We start from the raw sequence: 24214 nt of genomic DNA on the forward strand, positions 1-24214 counted from the left end.
TGTATCAACAAAGAGCAGAGTGACCCAGGGAGAAAGAAAATCCTGTATTATCTTGAAGCAAAATGGTTTGCCTTGAGTTTAAGAGGAAAACAAATTACTTCCTGATGGCCAAATGTATAATAAACAAATAAGAGAGCAAACGTCTTTGTATAAACTTTTATATAGGAATTCCTGCCTCCAACATATACAAACTGTACTTATCGCTTAAGCTCATTCACAGCAGATAAAGCTATCCTTTCACACTACTCCAGGTAAACCAGTTAGCACAAAAGTACTGAGTTCTAATGATACTAAAATATCTAGAATTTCCTTTCCTGCTGTAAATACCACAGCAACACCTGGGAGGCTTTTAACTTAGTAGGTTAAAATAGAGATGATAGCCAAGGCTGCCAGTTAGGGAGACTCATGTCTTCCCTGAATGAAGCTTGTAGTATAAAAACAGAGGTCCAGATGGAATAGTCTGTCCTGCTGGCCTGGCGGCCCAGTGCCAATTTCCTTGCTGAGGTCACAAGCAGGTATGTGAGGGAGGGAATGGTGCTATGTATTTTATACATGGGGGAGAAGTGAGCAAGCTGGCTTTGGATGAAAGAAAATTATAAAAATCAATCAGATCAGATCAGTCGCTCAGGCGTGTCCGACTCTTTGCGACCCCATGAATCGCAGCACGCCAGGCCTCCCTGCCCCTCACCAACTCCTGGAGTTCACTGAGACTCACGTCCATCGAGTCAGTGATGCCATCCAGCCATCTCATCCTCTGTCGTCCCCTTCTCCTCCTGCCCCCAATCCCTCCCAGCATCAACAGGTACTAAAATCTGAAGTTGTTCTAAAAAATGTAACTGATTTTAGCTGATTTCAATTCCAGAGTTATTTCTGTCCACCTTGAGATTCTTGTGTCTTCATTACTAACTCCAAACAATAAAAGCCTCCTCATATCACCCATTTCCTTGGTGTCCTTTGAAAGTCATTGTTCCTGAGTTCATTTCTTCATAGACTGACCCAAGTCAGGAAGGTTCTTAACACCTGACCCCACAGACCTGCATCTCTTAACATTTATGGCAAAAGCATAATTTCTCTATTTGGTAATAATTCCTTAAAAGATGGAGTTTGGTCAGATCTGGGTTTAAATCATGGCCCTATCATTTATTAGCTATGTGAGACCCATCAGGCTACTTTATATCTTGGGGTCTCAGTTTATCCTGAAAAAAAATCAGAGTAAGTCACTCAACTTATGAGGAAATCATAATAGTTAATGAAATCATAGCTACAATGCTTGGTGGAATGCCAGATATATTATCCAGAAAACCTTGATAAATGGTGACTATTATTAATGTATAATTTCTCACTCACAGATTCATATTCTTATTAAGTCTGCTTTAACATAAGTAATAAATGCAGCCTCCTGTCTACAGTAATTTCAAGGCACACACCAAGTTAAGTCCCACAACACCCTAACATGTTCCAATGTTTAAATCTTACTTAATAAAAAACATGAAATTTCATTTCTTAGACACAAAATTTTAAATGCAATACAAGTTGAGAGGTAGCATAAAGATTTAAATTTGCATCAAAGGAGCACAAGAGATAACTTCATTTAAAAAGTGGGAAAGGGGACTGAAAATATTGAAGTGGTTAGTTAATAAGTCCCTTGTGAATCACAGAATTAACCAAGAACATTCAGATGTCCAAGCTGGGTTTAGAAAAGGAAGAGAAACCAGAGATCAAATTGCCAGGATTCCCTGGATCATAGAGAAAGCAAGGGAACACCAGAAAAACTTCTACCTCTGTTTCATTGGCTACGCGGAAGCCTTTGACTGTGTGCAGCATAAGAAACTGTGGAAAGCTCTTAAAGACATGGGAATACCAGACCATCTTACCTAACTCCTGATAAAGCTGTATGCAGGTCAAGAAGCAACACTTAGAACCCTGTATGGAACAAGTGATTGGTTCAAGATTGAGAAAGGAGTACGACAGGGCTGTCTGCTGTCACCCTGTTTGTTTAATCTATACACTGAGCACATTGTGAGAAATGCTGGGCTTGTTAAGTTACAAGCTGGAATCCAGATAGGAGAAACATCAACAACCTCAGATATGCGAATGATACCACTCTAATGGCAGAAAAGTGAAGAGGAACTAAAGAGCCTCTCTACGAGAGTGTAGGAGGAGAGTGAAAGTCGGCTTCAAACTAAATATTACAAAAAACTAAGATCATGGCATCTGGCCCCATTACTTCATGGCAAACAGAAGGGGAAAAGTTGGAAGTAGTGACAGATTTCCTCTTCTTGGTATCTAAATCACTGCGATGGTGACTGCAGCCATGAAATCAGAAGATGTTTTCTTCTGGGCAGGAAAACTATGACAAACCTAGACAGTGTGTTGAAAAGCAGAGACATTCCTCTGCCAAAAAAGATCTGTATAGTCAAGGCTATGGTCTTCCCAGTGGTCGTGTACAGTTGTGAAAGCTGGACCATAAAGAAGGCTGAGTGCTGAAGAACTGATGCCTTCGAACTGTGGTACCGGAGAAGACTCCTGAGAGTCCCTAGGATAGCAAGGAAATCAAACCAGTCAATCTTAAGGGAAATCAACCATGAATACTCATTGGAAGAACTAATGGTGAAGTTGAAACTCCAGGATTTTGGTCATCTAATGCAAACAGGTGGCTCACTGGAAAAGTCCCTGATGCTGGGAAAGATTGAGGGCAGATGAAGAAGAGGGCATCATAGGATGAGATGGATGGATGGCATCACCAATGCAATGGACATGAACTTGGGCAAACTTCAGGAAACGGTGAGGGACAGAAAGGCCTGGCATGCTGCAGTCCATGGGGTTGCAAAGGGTCAGACATGACTGGGAGACTGAACAATAACAAACCATAAAAATATTTAAAAAATAATTTTCATATATTTGGATTGTAAAAAACATTTTAAGCTTCAAAGGAGATGAAGAAAATACTCATTCGGATTAGGATTAATAAAGGTATTTCCAATACACCTATTTCAAACCACAGAAAACAAAATTTTAAAGTGATCAGAAGCTTATGAAAACAGTTACAACTAACAGGGCTTTAAAGAACCACGATTCTTTTACTTAAAAAAATACCCAAACTTTTTAAACCAATAAGAGAAATACAGCCTCTGGGGAAAAAAAAAAAAAAACTATATAAATAGATAAATGATAAAAATATTATGCTAATAACTAATAACCCCCTCAGGCTCAAGTTTACTAGTAATTAAAAACACAAATATCACCTTCTTCTATCATATTAGCAAAGATTTTAAAATTATAAATCTCTGAGCACCAAGAGTTTGAGAAGATAGGTAATACATCTTTAAAATGAAAAGTATCAATCCAATGAAAATATATACTAAGGGATGGAGAATAGTCAGACTATTTTCATTTACTGGAAAGGTTGGGTACAGCAGGTCACTTAACTGAGGGAGAAGAAGAGAAGAAGGTATAGAAATCATAGGCTGAGGCTGAGACAAGCCTCCAGTGACTTGCTCAAAAACATTTTCATCTTTCAGTACAAGCAACTGTTTCCAGAAATGAGAATGGAAAGAATTGAAGAGCTCCAGTTCCTTCGGGGATGGTGGGGACAGGAATAGAGAAGCAAAGTCTTAAAAGAAGATGAGATGTACAAAACAAGCTTGTTTTACTCCTCTCTGACCCTTTAATTATTTATATTTTTTAAGACTCTAAGATGAAAGTCTATATAATCTAGAAAAGTACATTTGGTTCTTCGATTTTCATTTTCAATAATTTTCCAGCTGTAAATATAATGGTCATTTTAAAGCTATAAAACAATATATAACTATATATTCCCTATTAGAAACTAAGATATAATGAAAGTATTAAATTTGTTTCTGCAGTTTCTGTCTTTTGCTTCAGGACTATCTGCCATATCCTAATGAAAAAGAGAATGTTTGTGAGGGCGTAAATCTAACTACTACCAAACAGAGTGGGAGAAATCAGGGAAGCCAGAAAAAGAGTTTCTGTTATTTAAAAATAAATATGTTTAACTATGATTATGAGTAGAAAAGACCTCCATCTCAGTTGGGAGCAATAATTACTGGCTTTAACTTTCAGGAGTTGTGAAATAATGCAAAGGAGTCTGAATACATGACAAAACTCAGAGATACAACAAATTAGGCTTTACATCTAATACACAGAATAAAAAGGGCAATTATAAACAGATGGGGAAAGTCACAGTGATAAAATACTGGCCTTACATTTTTTTTTAAATCAAAATCCTAACTAGCTACTTTAAAAGCTGATGTCTGGCAAACTACACTGCCACTTAGTACAACATTTGTCCTTCTCTATAAAATAAAAGTTAAAGAAGTAGTTTTTGAAGTTTCTACTTTAATGATTAATTCATTTTTGTCCTCTCACATTCTGTGAATTCTATGCCGTGCATAGCTATACAAAGAAAATGACTAGCAAGCTAACCTGCTAATAAGAATAAAAATTTAATTGTTTTAGCAAAATTTTCTATGCTTTTTTGACTTCTTGCTGGTGGTAGTAATGGTATTTTCTTTGCCTTCATTTGTTTTTGCTGTAATTTTTTTAATATTGAAGCAAACAGGTTTTTCTCATCACTGGCTGATGGAAACAAGGTACATTCCTAAATCCATGACCACAATAACTTCTGCTCTTCCTATTTTACAATGTTTTTATCACTTGATAAGTCAGTAAGATACCTATAACTCTTTGATAATATACCTTATCATACCTACTTAATTAACTACAAGGTAGTTGTGTGGGCAAAATAAATCTGAAGAAAAATTACAGATTGAATTATGGTCCATACCAAGCAAATTAAAAAGCTACCAATATTTCCTGTGAAAATACCCAATCTTGTTTTCATTCCTAAGACAGATACAATTCAAGGTTAAACAAATGCAAGAGTCATATTCAACAGCTGGGAGAGGTTTATCAGACTTCAACTGCAGTGGAAACACTAGTAGAGCACACAGAGAAGTAAAAATAACTAAAATAAGGAAAGTTTTGAATTATTCTAAACAGTGCATAAAGCTATACCTTGATTCTGGCACACAAATTATTTCACATACAAAGTAAATATTTTATGTATGGTGGGAAAATAAAACACAATTAAAGAGAAAATAAAATTTTATTCACTATCTGAGCTCAAAGAAACAGATGTTATTTTTCAACTACTTTTTTAAACATTGCCATCCTTTTCTTTGAACATTTCTATTTTGAGGGGCAAATTCTTCTGACTGAAATGAAGTATCACCTTTCAGTTTAGAGAAATTTTAAGTCATGATTTTCTATTACTTCCTTAAATCCTTAACTTTCTCTACAAGAGGAAATAAAATTAGAAGGTGTAATTTTATTGGTAACATTGAAGAGTCATTCCACTCTGTAATTTTTTAATATACATGAGGATGGACCCATTCTCTCCTGAAACTCTCTCTGGACCTTTTGGAAGGTATAACTCTGTCTTCAATTTGCCACAGCATCACTTAATTTATCACAGCAATTCATAGGAGTGCAGCAACTAGCTGATTTTGTTGATAGATTTCATGAAATTAATTAAGTATCTGCAGGCTATATATCCTGAATTTGTATGTGCTAACCAAGATAATTTTGAATGTCATTCAAATAGGTTATTAGTTCAAAAAATATCTACTTGCATGGATGAATATGCCCTACTATAATTGCTGGGAGAGAAACAAATTTAAGTATTGCTACTGTTTCAAAAGCATTTACCAACTTCATAAAAGGCTTTTCCTTCAATCCAGTTAACCAAGGTTTTAAATTACATTAAAATAAACTCTATAAAGAAAAGTGGGTTTAAAATAAATTTGATAAAGTTTTTCCTTAGTTCAAGTTCTTGAGTATCTGTTTTACGTTAGGTCTTGGAAGAACACAAAAGAATTCATTTAAAATCATACAAAATTATATATTCAATTGTGTATAGAAGAAGCTGGTGAGAATGCCCTCTTACATAAACAACTCCAGTGTTCTGTATGCAAAATTTTTAATAATTTAAACTGTCCTGATTCTTCTTTGTAAATTGAGAAACAATCATATCTTTCTAAGCAGTAAAGGAGGAAGACTAATGCTTTGTGCATTTTTATATATTTGAGGTCATTCTTCCCACAATGTAATAATACATTTGACATCTGGGATTCTCATATTTTCCTAGTTCATGTACATTAAATGCTAAATAATACTGTTTTTAAGTTTTGTGCTGTAAGAAAAAGTGGAATAAACTTTAATCCTGCTACAAAAATTAAATAAATAAAATTTTAAAACCTGGCTATGTACATAGCTCACAAACTCATATGGGAAGACAAAACAGTGTATCATCGACTTTGCAGAAGTGCCGAGGCCATGGTCTGAACAGGAGACCAGACCATAGAGGCTGACAGTGGACCAGCAGGGCATCTGGGAAGGGATAACTTCATTAAGCCTGAAAGGCAAAGACCAGGAAGAGGGTGTTTCATGACAGAAGAAGCAACATAAACAATTCCAGAAAGGAGTAAAACAGCATGGATTGCTTTAGAAATATAAGCAGAGGGAGAAGGAATACTCTCAAAAGAGAGATGTGGAAAACAGCCCAGAACTAACATCAAAAGACGAATACAGAACAAAAGTAGCAGCCAGATCAGAAGGGACTCTTCAAGAAGGGACTCACTGTGCCAAGAAGCCTGACCTCTATCTATGAGCAAAAGAGGGCCAGGGATGAGAGGGCTTTAGCAAGAAAAGTAGAGAGTTCTTCATGGTGGGAGATGGATCCCTCTAAGGATAGTACAGCATATGGACTAGGAGTACAGCAAATGACAGGGGCAGTGAGAGGAGGCCAACATTAACATTTCAAGCTAAATTCACTAACTTTACTTCAGCAGAGAGTCCAAACATGATGCAAAAGATCCTATCCATTTTTATAATATGTCTATGTATGAAATGCTTCCCCATTTCACGGTGGCTGGTGGCTCAGATGGTAAAGAATCTACCTGCAATGTGGGAGACCTGGGTTCAATCCATGGGTCAGGAAGATCCCCTGGAGAAGGGAATGGCTAACCACGCCAGTATTCTTGCCTGGAGAATTCCATGGACAGAGGAGCCTGGTGGGCTACAGTCCATGGAGTCACAAAGAGTTGGACACGACTGAGTGACTAACGCTTTTACTTAAGTATGGAATGTTATTTACAAATATGACAAATAACCAATATTAGGGTTGACATTAAAAAATAATATTGAGTAGTGTTTCAAGTTTTAAAATGCTCAACCAGCCTTCAACCATATATATCCCATCTTAGACACTGTCAATCTATACCACACTTTTCTATTTCCTCTTTTGATTAAAGGGAAAACTTTATTTTATTGTAGTAGTTTTGTTAGCTTGCTTTCTAACCAAAGTTTCCATAGGGTACTTCAGAAACAAGATACCATAACAAATAAAAATAAAACAAATTTTAAAAGGTTTAAGAAGTCAATTATCACTGATTGAATATGTTATTTATGTAACTTATAAAATGAATGAGTAAAAGATATTAAAGAACTGAAATTACAATCTTGATCAAGAGTTATTACCCAAATGTATTAGCAAAGAAAATTTTGAGAAACACCCATTCTAAATCAACCATGGTTGCATTTTCAAAATAAACAAGTCTACAGAAACCCATTAATAAAAGGAGAGCCAATACCTTAAAAAGTCAAAAAAAAAAAAAAAAAAAGCTTGTTGCAGAGGCTAAAACAAGCACTAAATGAAAGTCAAATACAGTTTAACTTTAGATATCAGGTTAGCCTTAAAGCACATCTGAATTAGTAAAACTGATTTTGAAGCATTTTGCATTATTTTTTAAATTTTATGTGATTCTACAGCAATGATATTCTACAACTATTGGCTTCATTTTAAGATATTTACTTAAGATATTCCACCTACTGTTTTGGACATAAGTTTATCCAGTTTTAGAATGAGTTGGTTCCTGAATATTAACTCTAATACAAAGCCTATCCAGAGTATTAGATTTTTCTTGTATCTCCCTATCCAGAGTATTAGCTTTTTCTTGTATCTCTATTGGTTTGCAGTTTAAGCTCTACTGCAGCATTCATGTTTTGTTTTTAATTTAATATGTAATACAAATACTTATGTAATACAAAAAATCTTTGGAAGAGTAATCACCATCTATCATCCAACCTAACATTTTTAAATACCACACTAGTGTTACTCCACAACTAAAAAAGCTACAGGGAAATTTTCGATCTGTCCGTTGACAAACTTCATCTAGTTAATGCCAAACCTACAGCAAAGCAACATATTACTTTCCAAATCATGTGCAGTAGACATAAAACACAAGTGTATCAATTCATGGGTGTCCTAAATCAGAAAACACATAGAAACCAAGTACTTTCTGTCCCCTTTAGCAACACCGCTTTTAATGTCAATCTGGGATATGCAAAACAATGATGATAACTGAATAGACAAAAGCACTACAGTCACATAGAGAATCATGTGTCCAAGTGCTGCCTGTGATGAAAGGGGGAAAAAAAGAAAAAACTATGATGTGGAGCAGGGGATGTTAACTTAATGTCTTTAGTAATGAACCACATTTTGTGAGGACCCAATCTAGCACATCACATAACAAGCAGAGAAATTCTCCTAAACACTGAGTTCTTTGCATCTTGGATTAAGAAGCCTGTTCTGACTTTTCATCACTCCCACTTTTCTCTGTTCCCAGAAGTAGTCATTATTTCATTTTAATGCACTGCCGAATGGACACTGGATTTCTTTCAAAAAGACCTTATGTTTCTCACATCTCACATTCACAGTCTACACATTTTCACAAAGTCAACAAAATCTTCAACCATTCATCTGAATTTTTCCCCTATTCCATTTCTAAACCAGCATCCACTATAAACTTATTAATAATCATGTTTCAATACCAATATAAAAAATAAACACAAATTTACCAATCAGAAGACTTCAAGTATGAGAGAATGAAGACACAGAAATTTACTGACAGGATACACCACGGAATCAGTGTTGAAGAGCCATTCCCACCACCCACGACACTATAGTGCATTTTGAACCTACACAACATTCTGAAGAGCAGAACACAAAAGTATACTGCCACCAAGAACACTCTCAACCAGCAGGCAGCCTCTCCTCATTAGCTTTAACATGTCACACAGCCCTTTGCTTACTGATGTAGAGCAGCCAAAAGGGAGATGGCGTTTACGAGCAAAAGCAAGACTGAGCTGGCTAATTACTTACCTTCTATGTATGACAGGCTCGCTTGTTTAACTTTTTGTATCCTCTCTTGTCATAGCTCAACGGAAAATGGTTGTGATGCAGCAGAAGTTTGAACCTGACAATCAAAAAGAATGTTTTAAGACAAAAATGGGAAATTAGAGTTCCCTCCCGTACAGTCTTTCTTTCCCTGCCCTCTGCGTGCGTGTTTCTTTCTCGTTTTCTCTCTCTGCAAGGCAGCTACGTAGTGGTCTATAAATATTGACCCTGACACTTGCTCAGTGCTTTACTTGCTCATGGCACAGGTCCGTGTTACTGAACACCGTGGTAATACTCCAGCAAAGTTCTCAGCTGCTCAGACAAAGCTGTGGATTGGCTCACTACCCAGCAACCCTGTGCCTGCCTGGAAATACCATTTTTCTGCCAGCTTTACAGATGCTATGGGCCTTTCCTGAGGCCCAAATCAGGCACAGAAGGGCAATTATGAGGTTTGTCTGAAGAAATACAGTTTTCCTCAAGCAGGTGGAGGAGAGGGGGGCTGGATGGAGTAGAAGCCAAGAAAGGAAATACTGCCTTTGTTTTGGCCAAACAATATAATTTCAAACCCTTTATAAAAGTCATACCTTAATGTCATTTAATCAGGCTTTATAAAACTGAATTACTACATACTATGAATAACCAAAAGACGTAGGAGAGCGTTTTTGCAATTGTTTTTAATATTGCTCCTCATTGAATAAGGCTGCACTGACTAACTGACCACAAAGAAATGTTTCAACATGAATAAATTCATTTCTAGACTGATTGAAGTGCACAGGAAAGTATAATATTAATCAGATCAAATTAAGTACTTTCTGAAAGAGGCTAAAATATAATCTGGAAATTATATGAATCAACATATGAAATACTTCTAGATTTTCAATGATGACAATTTAAATTTTATTTTTTTAATTAAGGATAAAATCTAACCCATGACTATATAATTTGTAGGTTATATAAACAAGGTCACCATCATCTACTGTCCCACATATTATGTCCACAGTATGAATAATTAGAAAATAAAGTAAGCATATATTTTTACTCTTCTTGTCGAGACTAATCATATGTTTACCTAATTGAAATGTCATCTTGATTAAATAAAGAGTAAAGGAAATTTAAGAACTATCTGGTCACTCACTCATTTAATAGATGAGAAAAGTCACCTCCAGCCTGGTTAATTTACACAATCACATGGCAAGTTTGTGGCAGGGCTGAAACCAGAAGCCCTTGCTCTATTGCTCACCAAGTTGTGCTCCTTCTACTAAAAAAGGTTCCTAAATTCATTTTTAGGTTCAAACCCTGATTTTCACATGAAATCTTACCAAAAGCCTTATCAGTAAATGTAAACATTACAGCTAGAGAAATAACCAGAATAAAACAAAAATAGTCTTTAACAGTGTAATTGACAACCCCTACGAAAAAGTTATATACAAGAATTAGCTTTCTAACAGTTGAAATCTACTTTTTCTTGCTTCATTTAATAATCAATATTTACCCAATAAATTAACTTAATACCAGGAGAGGTGTATGTTAGGTGCTGAGGAGTTAGGTAACCCCTCGGTTAGGTGCTGAGGAGCCCAAGATGAAACACAGTTCCTACTCTGAGCCTTTTCAGTCCAATCTCACGGCAGGGATTGGGGGGCGCCAATAATGACAAAACAGCATGTTAATACAGTGGTGCAAACTAGGAGGGCAGCAGGGGTTCCTGGCACATGAGAATCTGAGCCAGTATGAAGTGAGGGGACACAGGAAATTCCTCAATCAAGACTTTAAAGGTGACACAAACAGATGGAGAGAAATACCACATTTTTTGATTAGGAGAATCAATACTGTCAAAATGACTCTACTATTCAAAACAATGTACAGATTCAATTCAATCCCTGCCAAATTACCAATGGCATTTTTCATAAAATTAGAACAAAAAGCTTTTAATTTGTATGGAAACACAAAATACCCCAAATAGCCAAAGCAAACTGAAGAAAGAAAAATGAAGGCAGAGAAATCAGACTCCCTGAATTCAGACTATAGTACAAAACTACAGTTATCAAAACCATATGGTACTGGCACAAAAAGAGAAATATAGATCAATGGAACAAAATTTCTAGAAAGTCCAGAGATAAAACCACACACCTATGATCACCTAATGTATGACGAAGGAGACAAGAATGTACAATGGAGAAAAGACAGTCTCTCCAATAAACAGTGCTGGGAAAACTGGACAGCTATGTGTAAAAGAATGAAATTAGAACAGTCACTAATGCCATTTACAAAAATATACTCAAAATGGATTAAAGACCTAAATAAGTCTTTAAAGTAAGGCCAGATACTATAAAACTATCAAAGGAGAACACAGGGAGAACACTACTTGACAAACAGTACCAAGATCTTTTTCAATCCACCTCCTAGACTAATGGAAATAAAAACAAAAATAAAACAAACAAGGTCTAATTAAACTTAAAAGATTTGCACAACAAAGGAAACCATAAACAAAAAGACAACCCTGGAAATGTAAGAAAATACTTACAAATGAAGCGACAGGCAAGGGATTAATCTCCAAAATATACAAACAGCTCATGCAGCTTAACATAAAAAAAAATAAATAAATCCAATCAAAAAAATGGGTGGAACACTGAAACAGGTATTTTTCCAAAGAAGACATATAGATAGCCAAAAAGTACATGAAAAGATGTTCAACATCACTAACTTAAGGAGAAATGCAAATCAAAACTACAGTGAAGTATCACTTCACACAAGTCAGATCACCCACTGTCAAAAAAGTCTACAAACAATAAATGCTGGAGAGGATACGGAGAAAAGGGAACCCTTGCACTGGGGATAGGACTGTATATTCCCAATGTATATATACCAATGCTATTGGTATAGGCACTAAGGAGAAAAATAAGGAGCGTCCTTAAAAAACTGAAAAGAGAGCTACTATATAATCCAGCAATCTTCATCAGATCAGATCAGTCGCTCAGTCGTGTCTGACTCTTTGCGACCCCGTGAATTGCAGCACGCCAGGCCTCCCTGTCCATCACCAACTCCCGGAGTTCACTCAGACTCACGTCCATCGAGTTAGTGATGCCATCCAGCCATCTCATCCTCCGTCGTCCCCTTCTCCTCTTTCCCCCAATCCCTCCCAGCATCAGAGTCTTCTCCAATGAGTCAACTGTTCGCATGAGGTGGCCAAAGTACTGGAGTTTCAGCTTTAGCATCAGTCCTTCCAATGAACACCCAGGACTGACTTCCTTTAGAATGGGCTGGTTGGATCTCCTTGCAGTCCAAGTTAACTCTGATCTTAACAGCTCCACAGTCACCATTTAAGGGAACCACTAAGGTTCGTCTAGTCAAGGCTATGGTTTTTCCTGTGGTCATGTACGGATGTGAGAGTTGGACTGTGAAGAAGGCTGAGCGCCGAAGAATTGATGCTTTTGAACTGTGGTGTTGGAGAAGCCTCTTGAGAGTCCCTTGGACTGCAAGGAGATCCAACCAGTCCATTCTGAAGGAGATCAGCCCTGGGATTTCTTTGGAAGGAATGATGCTAAAGCTGAAACTCCAGTACTTTGGCCACCTCATGCGAAGAGTTGACTCATTGGAAAGGACTCTGATGCTGGGAGGGATTAGGGGCAGGAGGAGAAGGGGACGCCAGAGGATGAGATGGCTGGATGGCATCACTGACTCGATGGACATGAGTCTGAGTGAACTCCGGGAGTTGGTGATGGACAGGGAGGCCTGGCATGCTGCGATTCACGGGGTCGCAAAGAGTCAGACACAACTGAGCGACTGATCTGATCTGATCTGATCTGACTAGATGAACCTTTGTTGGCAAAGTAATGTCTCTGCTTTTGAATATGCTATCTAGGTTGGTCATAACTTTCCTTCCAAGGAGTAAGCGTCTTTTAATTTCATGGCTGCAGTCACCTTCTGCAGTGATTTTGGAGCCCAGAAAAATAAAGTCTGACACTGTGTCCACTGTTTCCCCATCTATTTCCCATGAAGTCATGGGACCGGATGCCATGATCTTCGTTTTCTGAATGTTGAGCTTTAAGCCAACTTTTTCACTCTCCACTTTCACTTTCATCAAGAGGCTTTTGAGTTCCTCTTCACTTTCTGCCATAAGGGTGGTGTCATCTGATATCTCCCGGCAATCTTGATTCCAGCTTGTGCTTCTTCCAGTCCAGCATTTCTCATGATGTACTCTGCATATAAGTTAAATAAACAGGGTGACAATATGCAGCCTTGACATACTCCTTCTCCTATTTGGAACCAGTCTGTTGTTCCATGTCCAGTTCTAACTGTTGCTTCCTGACCTGCATACAAATTTCTCAAGAGGCAGATCAGGTGGTCTGGTATTCCCATCTCTTTCAGAATTTTCCACAGTTTATTGTGATTCACACAGTCAAAGGCTTTGGCATAGTCAATAAGGCAGAAATAGATGCTGGGCAAAAACCTGGAGAAAACCATAATTCAAAAAGAGACAAGCACCCTAATGTTCACTGCAGCACTTTTTATGATAGCCAGGACATGGAAGAAAACTAAATGTCCACCAACAGGTGAATGGATAAAGAAGATGTGGTACATATATAAACGGAATATTATTCAGCCACAAAAAGAATGAACTAATGCCATTTGCAGCAACACAGAGGGACCAAGAAAGAGTCACACTGAGTAAAGATAGTCACACTGAGTAAAGATAGTCACACTGAGTAAAGATAGTCACACTGAGTAAAGTCAGACAGACAAAAATAAATGTTATTATCACTTACATGTGGAATCTAAACAAAAAAAAAAAATGTGCAAATAAACTTAATTACAAAAAAGAAATAGAGTCACAGATGCAGCAAATAAACTTATGGTTACCCGGAGGAAAACGAGGGGGAGATAAATGATGAGATTAGGACTGACACATACTCACTACTGTATATAAAATAGATAAACTAATAACAACACAGTGTATAGCAGAGGAAAGAGTGGATATATGTCTATGGATAACTGATTTCCTTTGTCGTACACCTGAAACTAACAACATACTAAATCAGATACACTCCAATAAAAAATTTTAAAAAAAGAATGAATAGACAGCAATGAGACAAAGATGAGAAGGAATAACACAATGAAAACAAGGAGGCAAGAAAAAAATGATATGGAATTTTTAAGTTTTCTTTTACTGGAGCACAGAATGTAAAGCAGGAAATGGTTAAATGACAAAAAAAAAAAAAAAAAAGGGACTAGAAGGAGAAAGGTGATGAAGGGTTATATATACCAGGTTAAAAAACTGGGTTTTATATAGTAGGTGAGTAGTCTTCAACTATTTTTATTCACAGACCCTTAAAAGAATTTTGAAAAATATGTAACCATTAACACATTATCAAGTTAATGCCTACAATTTTTCACCTGTGGTAAAATATGTACTTGAAAAGAATTTAATTTCCACTCTATTGGAAATACTGACATTTTAAACATTTTAAAATAAAACTTCTATCAACTATTTTAAGAATATGCAATAGAACCTAAATTCAGGGTCATAAAATTGTTATGCATTTTAAAAATACATGAATAGACTCTTCTTTCAAGCTGAAAATTTTATATTACTATTTTATCAACCTTTATTTCCATCTCACTTCCTCAGAGAATTCTTACATAATGTATTTTGTAACTAAAATTCTTTCATTTTTCACCCTAAACCTCTCCGCAACAACAAAAAAATTCTTACTTTTCCACAAAAAAAACCTAAGACATTAATTTAAATTGTTTAATTGCTAAGTTTTCTATGATCTTAGCTACAATGCACCATAGTATGATTTGGGATGGATAGGTATATGCCAGAGAAGGCAATGGCAATCCACTCTAGTACTCTTGCCCAGAAAATCCCATGGACAGAGGAGCCTGGTAGACTGCAGTCCATGGGGTTGCTAAGAGTCGGGCACTGAGCAACTTTCACTTTTTTTTTTTGCTTTCACTTTTCATTTTCATGCATTGGAGAAGGAAATGGCAACCCACTCCAGTATTCTTGCCTGGAGAATCCCAGGGATCAGAGGAGCCTAGTGGGCTGCTGTCTATGGGGTCACACAGAGTCGGAAATGACTGAAGCTACTTAGCAGCAGCAGCAGCAAGTATACATCTTTCTTTTGTAAAGTTAAAGAGAGACTGCTGTGAATAAAGCATTGTTCTGAGCTAAATCAATATTAAGAGAAATTAGTGTGTAAAAGTTAAGACTCTGGACACTCACTCCATTAAAACCATTTATTCAATTGCTAAGTGAAAGAAGCTAGTCTGAAAAGGCTATAGGGTTTGGGTGGGGAGGGGGAATGAGCAGATGGAGCACAGGGAATTTTAGGGCAGAGAAGCTACGTGTTTTGGCTTTATTTTGACACTGTAATGGTAGATACATGACATTACACATTTGGCAAAACAGAATCATCACAAAGAGAGAGCCCTAATGAAAATTAGGGACTTTAGTTAAGTCTCTTGACTTCCTGAAGCATGTGGTCTAAAAGAGAATATTATTGAGTGATTATTGCCTAATAGAAACTATAGAACTATCTCTAACACTAAAACTCTGACAGATGAGTATGCTTTTGCCTTTTTCAAGAAAAAGACAATGAGTCTTGGGGTTATAAAGTGACTTGTCTGAAGCCATACAACTAATAATCAGTAGATCTGGGATTCAGGTCACACCTGTCTGACTGGACTATAGTACCACATACTGTCTTTCTATCAGTTACTTAAACAGAGGAAGCCAAGGCTAAGCAAGGAAGAGGACTACACCGTGCCCTCAGGAAGTCAGTAAGGAATTAAAGCCTTATCATACAGTTCTCTCAGGAAACTCCTAGAATTTTGAGTTTTAAAGGGTAGCAAGAAGATGAGATGAAGAAATTAATCAGTGGACAAAATTAAAATGATTGATATGCCTTATAAAAAATAGCCTGAAGGGTTTTGTCTTTGATTTGACTGAAGGGTAAGGACTACATAGAGTCAAAGGTGTGCAGACTTAACACTACCAAAATACCAGTTCTTCCCAACTTTATTTATAGATTCAATGTAATCTCCACCAAAATCCATCTTTTTGGATATTAACAAACTCATACTAAAGTTCACACAGAGAGGATAAAGACCTAGAATAGCCAACAACAGTAAGTAAGAACAACGATGAAAGACTGACAGTAACATCAAGGCTGACTATAAAGCTGTAGTAATCACGACAGTGTGATATTAGAGAAAGAAAAGAAATCAATGGCACAACAGAAAGCACAGAAATAGACTCACTTAAGTAAAGTCAACTAATCTTTGACAAGGAGCAGAGGCAAAACCATAAAGCAAAGACAATCTTTTCAACAAATGGTGCTGGAACAACTGGACATCCATAGGCAAAAAATTGAATCTGGACACAGATCTTACACCCTTCACAAAAATTAACTACAAATAGATCACAGATCTTCCATGTAAAATGCAAAGCTGTAAAACTCTTAGAGTATAATACAGGATAAAACCTAGATGGCCTTGGATATGATGACGACTTTTTAGATAAAACAACAAAGGCATGACCCATAAAAAAAATAATTGGTATGTTGAACTTAAAAATTAATAACCTCTGAGAAAGACAATATCAAGGCAATGAGAACACAAGTCACAAACAGAAAATATTTGCAAAAGACATCTAATGAAGGACTGTTATCTAAAAGATAAGAACTCTAAAAACCCCCAAAAAAAATTTTTTTAATGAGCCAAAGATCTTAATAGATATATCACAAAAAAAGATATACAGATGGCAAATAAGCATATGGAAAATGCTCTAATTCATCTGTCATCAAGGAAATGCAAATTCAAACAACGATATGCCATACCACTATACAACTTTTAGAATGACTAAAATCCAGAACACACACAACACTAAATGCTGATTGAGGTGTGTAACTGGTGGTGTGAAGATGTGAAAGAAGAACTTTCATTTCCTGCTGGTGGGTATTCAAAATGATCCAGCCGCTGTGAAAGACTGTTTGGAGGTTTCTTACAAAATTAAACATACTCTTATCATATGATTTATCAATCACACTCATATTTACCCAAAGGATTTGAAAACGTATGCCTATACAAAAATGCAGATGTTTATAGAAACTTTAATTATAACTGGCAAAAAACTGGAAGCAACCAGAAGATCCTTCAGTGAGTGACTAGATAAATAAACTGTGGTACATCTAGGCAGTGGAATATTATCAGTACTAAAAGATTAGCTATCAAGTCATGAAAGACATGAATGAAATTTAAATGCATATCCTGAAAGAGATGAGAATACCAGACCACCTGACCTGCCTCTTGAGAAATCTGTATGCAGGTCAGGAAGCAACAGTTAGAACTGGACATGGAACAACAGACTGATTCCAAACAGGAAAAGGAGTACGTCAAGGCTGTATATTGTCACCCTGCTTATTTAACTTCTATGCGGAGTACATCATGAGAAACGCTGGGCTGGAAGTAGCACAAGCTGGAATCAATACCAATAATCTCAGATATGCAGATGACACCACCCTTATGGCAGAAAGTGAAGAGGAACTCAAAAGCCTCTTGTTGAAGGTGAAAGAGGAGAGTGAAAAAGTTGGCTTAACATTCAGAAAACGAAGATCATAGCATCTGGTCCCATCACTTCATGGGAAATAGATGGGGAAACAGTGGAAACAGTGTCAGACTTTATTTTTGGGAGCTCCAAAATCACTGCAGATGGTGACTGCAGCCATGAAATTAAAAGATGCTTACTCCTTGGAAGAAAATTTATTACCAACCTAGATAGCATATTCAAAAGCAGAGACATTACTTTGCCAACAAAGGTTCATCTAGTCAAGGCTATGGTTTTTCCTGTGGTCATGTACGGATGTGAGAGTTGGACTGTGAAGAAGGCTGAGTGCCAAAGAATTGATGCTTTTGAACTGTGGTGTTGGAGAAGACTCTTGAGGGTCCCTTGGACTGCAAGGAGATCCAACCAGTCCATTCTGAAGGAGATCAGCCCTGGGATTTCTTTGGAAGGAATGATGCTAAAGCTGAAACTCTAGTACTTTGGCCACCTCATGCAAAGAGTTGACTCATTGGAAAAGACTCTGATGCTGGGAGGGATTGGGGGCAGGAGGAGAAGGGGACGACAGAGGATGAGATGGCTGGATGGCATCACTGACTCGATGGACGTGAGTCTGAGTGAACTCCGGGAGTTGGTGATGGACAGGGAGGCCTGGCATGCTGCGATTCATGGGGTCACAAAGAGTCAGACACGACTGACCGACTGAAATGAACTGAAGTTAAAGAAGCCAGTCTGAAGAGAACGATGTATGTATGATTTCAAATATATGACATTCTGGAAAAGACAAATCTCTTTCCAACAGAATGCAAATTCAATGATAGCACACATTTCAAGGGCCTAAATTGAGCCTTGCACACAATAAATGCACAATAAATATGTATGGTATAAATGACTGAAATAGGCACTTGTGAGCCATATACCAATACAAGTGGTTCCTGAAGTCACAAGGCCTCTTAGTGATTATAAGACACCCAAAATCCACACTGAAGAAATGGGTCAAGGAAGAAAAGTCCATAACGACCATAAAACAATTATGAATGTTAAGTAGGGGAAGAATGAGAGAATGGGACCCAGAGTGAATGAGGAAGGAATATTCTGGAGGGAGAGGTCAGCAAATCCAAATACCACAGAAAGATCCAACATTAAAGTAATTAAAAACAACCCATAATACACAGCCCTCAGACAGCACTGTGATACTAAACATCTCTGAACTGCACATTTTACAAGGATACTTTTAATGGTATATGAATTATATTTCAATAAAGCAGGTATTTAAAAAGAAAGAAAGATCAATGGTGGCTAAACTGTTTCCACAGGAGAAGAAAGGTAAGCAATTAAAATGAGACATTGAGTAGGATCACTCTTACAAAAAGTTTGGCTACAATAAAAGAAGAGAAAGACAGGTGGGGATAATGATTTAAAACAACAAACCACTCATCACAGTGTAGAGACTGAGTGTTCTAAAGTCAAGCTGACTTGAGTTTTCATCTTTCTCAAGTTACAAGTTATATAACCTTAGTTTCCTCATCAAAAAGATGAGTTTCATATAGTACCTCTGATCTGAGTATCAGTACTTCACTTCTTTTTACTGTGTCATAATACTTTACTGTCTAAAATACGCTTTTTATTTATCCACTCATTAGCTGATGGACATTTGGGTTGTCCCCATTTTTGAGCTATTATGAAAAATGCTGCTATGAAATTTCATGTACAAGTTTTTGGGTGAACTTACATTTTCATTTCTCGTGGGTAAACAGCAAGAGTGAAACTGCTAAGTAATATGGTAATTTTATGTTTAACAACATAAAGAACTGTCAAATTGTTTTCTGAAGTGACTACTACCCTGGTGGCTCAGAGAGTAAAGTGTCTGCCTGCAACGCAGGAGATCCAGGTTTGATCCCTGGGTCAGGAAGATCTCCTGGAGAAGGAAATGGCAACCCACTCCGGTACCCTTGCCTGGAAAATCTCATGGACAGAGAAGCCTGCAAGGCTACAGTCGATGGGACTGCAAAGAGTCGGACACAACTGACCAACTTCACTTTCACTTTTAGCTTTTCAAAGTGACTGCACCATTTACATCCCCACCAGCAAAGTATGAGGGTTCCAATTTCTCCACATTCCTATAAACACCTGTAATCAACTATCTTTATTACAGCAACACTAAGTATAAAGCACAATCTCATTGTGATTTTAATTTCCATTTCCCTAATGACAAAACGTTCACTATCTTTTCGTGTGCTTCTTGGCCTTTTGAACATTTACTCTTTTCAGTAAATACAATTTCAAAAAAGCTCAGGACCGAATAAAGCTTAAGGCATATTTTCAAGTTATATGTGACACAGACATGATCACTTACTTCTTAGCTGAATAAATGAACAAACTAATCAACAAATGAAAGATTAGGGATTAGACATGTGATTTATTCGTATATTGCTTCCATTTTTAAACTAATAATTTGAATTCCTCTGCATTTTCAACAGAATTTTTAGTAAAGAAACTTTTAAAATTTGTAATGACAAAGAATATGTACTAACCCTCTGTTCAGTATTATGATGAATACCTATATTAGTATTTTCAATTTGGTAATAATTAAGTACTCTATTAGATAAGTGCTAGGAAACTGGAACTGTAATCCTGTTATATGAATACTTTAATGCTTCCTTGAGGTTAGACGTGGAGAAAAAGCAAAAAATTGATTAAGAAATGAACGACCTTAAAATACATTGCTGACAAACTTAATCATGAAGGCTACAAATTTACTCAACACCATAAAGAATGACACACTCCTCAGGGGCAATGGGTTCTAGGAAAATATTAGTAATCCAAATTGGCCATGATTTTTCAAAAGTACCGAGGAAATATGTGACTTTCCATGTAAAAGATTGAAGAGAAAGAAAACTGATTCTATAATATGCCTGGTTAGAAACAAACTATGGATGGTTTTCTCCTTGTTTTTCCTTTCAGTTCAGATCAGTCGCTCAGTCGTGTCCGACTCTTTGCGACCCCATGAATCGCAGCACGCCAGGCCTCCCTGTCCATCACCAACTCCCGGAGTTCACTCAGACTCACGTCCATCAAGTCAGTGATGCCATCCAGCCATCTCATCCTCTGTCATCCCCTTCTCCTCCTGCCCCCAATCCCTCCCAGCATCAGAGTCCTTTCCAATGAGTCAACTCTTTGCATGAGGTGGCCAAAGTACTGGAGTTTCAGCTTCAGCATCACTCCTTCCAATGAACACAGGTCTCCTATTAGTCATATTATAAAGAAAGTCACTTACCTTTAACTCTAAGGTTCTTTGTTCTCATGTAATAAATACTTTGGGCTCCCGGGACCCCACAGGAAAATCATACATAGGTCTACTAACCTTTACTGCTGCCAGTTTATTCTAAGTACCTATCCATTATTAGTTGAAGGTATTGACTACATAATTAATAAAAAAGGCTCTTTCAATCAGAACAATGCTGTATATAAACTTAAAAGGGGAAAAATATGAAGCAGAAAAATGATAGAGCAAAGAATAGAAGTCCTTTTAAATTTGTATTTGACATCAAACAAATGACAAACTAAACATTGTATCACTTATAAATAGAAATTGTTTTGAAATTCATAGTGCATGGAACACATATAACCATAATCAATAAAAAAGCTCAATAACATTTAACAAAAAAAAGTAACAATAAAGAGTGAAAAACATCAAGATTATCGAGTTATTCTTGTAGTTGTTGCTAATTGGTCTCATATAAAACTATACTAATGTCTCTCTTCATGATTAATATTAATAGCTGAGTTCTCAGCTACATACCAGTATTTCCATTTGTTTTCCTCTTAATGGCATATATATTTATATAACAGTAAGGACAATTTCAAAAATATTGGAAATATAATATTTATTTGCAATATAATTTCAGGAATTTTCTACTCTTACAAAAGTGTACAGGTCTTACAATCATTACATAGCTTTAATATTTCTTAAATTTAAGGAATTAACTTCACTAATTCAAATTTCTCTAAAATCAGTTCAAAATGAAAATTAGATTGTCTATCTAACAGTAAGAATCTTTGAGAATTATTAATTCCATTAATTGCTGAGTAGTTCTAATATTTCAGATGATCACCCAACACTGGAAACAAAGGTTTTCTGTCACCAAAAAGATCTCAACTCTCAGTTTTTGTTGCTTTTTCAAGGACAATTCATTTGAGGATCTTTTTATTCATACAGATATCCATAATTAGCAATGTGATGTTAATTTAATGGAACATTTCTAGAAACAACTAGAGTATATTTTGTTGAACAGAGGAACAGATATCCTGAGAAAGAACTAAGCGCCCCCTCCAAGACAGGAGAGGCAAGGCGATCCTAAAATCGCCCCTACCAGAAGGATTTCTGTCAGATAAGGAGAGCAGGAGAGATTGAGGAACTCAGTAAGACAAGCTACCACCATGCATTCCTTAGGATGGAAAAGGAGAAATCCCAGCCAGGAAGAATTCAGCAAAAATCAGTTCAGTGGAGGAGGGAAATACCTATCTACCACATTTAAGCTGACCTTTGTTACTATTAATCACACAACAGTAAGTCATAAAAGCATCACTGAATAATTAAACGGGCATGGAAAATAGGAATATATGTTAAATCTCACAAAAGAATTATTAAAATTCATAAAAGAATATAAAAACATCACTGGTTTATTTTACTGCTATATGATCTATCTGTTCTCATATGCAAGACTTAAATTTGTAAAGCCAAAGAATATCATTATTCACTTTAATGCCACATTTTTCTAATCAAAATATGTCTCAAAAAAAGGAGAAGAAATAGGAAGAAAACAATAATGCCAACCAATTTTAACAAGAAATGAATGATATATCTATTACTCTCGTTTGGTTTACACATAAAATGGGGTTGTTTCTATTGGCTGTCCTGCTTGACAGGGCTTGAAATTCTCTTGAAATGCATTGTCAAAAGTAAATACAGAGTAATGCAGAAAGAAAGACGAAAATATTTTAAATCTTACTTTTACTTCTGTATTTTAGTGGATCTGAATATTGTCATATATATTTCCAACAGTAAGTTAAATAAACTTTGAGGTGAACTAAAGCAATCTTTCTAGTTTCTGTAAGCTCTGATTTCATTAGACTACTTTGGAATAGGTGAAAACTGCACAGGAGTGCCCTTTGAGGTGCTTTTTCCCTTCCTCTAATTTGCTTCATCCTGGTATTCAGCTTACATTGGCCAAGATCAGAGCTGGAACTAGGTTGAGGATAGGTGGGAGGTAAAAGTAAAAACGAGCTCCCCTGCTAGTTCAGATGATAAAGAATATGCCTGCAATGCAGGAGACCTGGGTTCAATCCCTGGGTCAGGAAGACCTCCTGGAGGAGGGCATGGCAACCCACTCCAGTATTCTTCCCTGGAGAATCCCATGGACAGAAGAGTCTGGCGGGCTACAGTCCATGGGGTCACAAAGAGTTGGACATGACTTCTACATGCGCATAGAAAAGGTAAAGAAAGAATATCCTTATATTCTTTCATAATCCACTGAAGAAATGAAATAATGTTAAAAAACAGCACATCAATTTAGGAATCAACCTGATTATATTTCTATTTTATTATGAAGAGAATATGTATTGAACCGTTAAATTAAAATAACTGCTTTGTATAACTATCCATCTTTGAAAAAGCATATACAAACTGCCACTCATTTCGGATACTTAAATCACATCAGTGAAGAACATAAAGGAACACTTCAGAAGTACAGGAACTCAGACCCCGCTCAGGGCATGGACCCATATTGATGGGGTATTCCCCCTCTTGCTGGCCAACTCTGTACAAATCTATTGACTCACATTTATACGGCATGTTTTTAAGGAGTCTTTCTTCATATGCTTTCTCATTTGACCATTAGGATAAGCCAATGAGAAAAAATTCCTACTTTACATAAGCAAAAATGGAAATCCAAAGTAGGCAAGGAACAGCCCAATGTGCCAACATTTTAAAGAAATATAGACAGAAACTGAATTTGGGACTTTTCATATTAAACCCTTGGCCTGTATTACTACACATTTTAACAACACCTGAGGGACCCTCCCTCAGTATGGATTTTCCTATTGAAAAAAATAATAACACCTAATGGATAAACTGAAGTATTCCAGTTTGAGGCAAATATATATTTTTTTTAATAATGGCAACATACACACACACACACACACACACACACCCCCCCCCCATGACTTGGGTAATGACAGTACCATTACTCAGCAAAAATTTCAGTGTTCTACTTCTGTTCTCCCCCAATTCTAATTAGTTACTACTCTGTCTAGCTTTGGAATACCTCTCAAGTTCATGCCTCCTACCCTTCCCTCTGTTCCTACCAAAATTCAGGTCTAGCTTTTATGTA

At 36.7% G+C, this 24214-nt stretch overlaps 1 protein-coding gene across 15 annotated transcripts in view; it reads right to left on the reverse strand.

The window, feature by feature from the left end:
* Positions 1–24214, reverse strand: part of BMPR1B (bone morphogenetic protein receptor type 1B) — a 449057-nt gene that overhangs the window by 163826 nt on the left and 261017 nt on the right. For 13 of the 15 annotated variants that reach the window (XM_059887365.1, XM_059887382.1, XM_059887380.1 and 10 more), the window contains exon 2: positions 9245–9338. The exons of the other annotated variants lie outside the window; for them this stretch is intronic. The gene's annotated coding sequence lies outside the window, so the exon portion shown is untranslated. The remainder of the gene's footprint in view (positions 1–9244; positions 9339–24214) is intronic. 15 annotated transcript variants of the gene reach the window in all.

The sequence above is a fragment of the Bos taurus genome, chromosome 6 (assembly GCF_002263795.3).
Source record: "Bos taurus isolate L1 Dominette 01449 registration number 42190680 breed Hereford chromosome 6, ARS-UCD2.0, whole genome shotgun sequence".
In the NCBI taxonomy this organism is placed as follows: Eukaryota; Metazoa; Chordata; class Mammalia; order Artiodactyla; family Bovidae; genus Bos; species Bos taurus.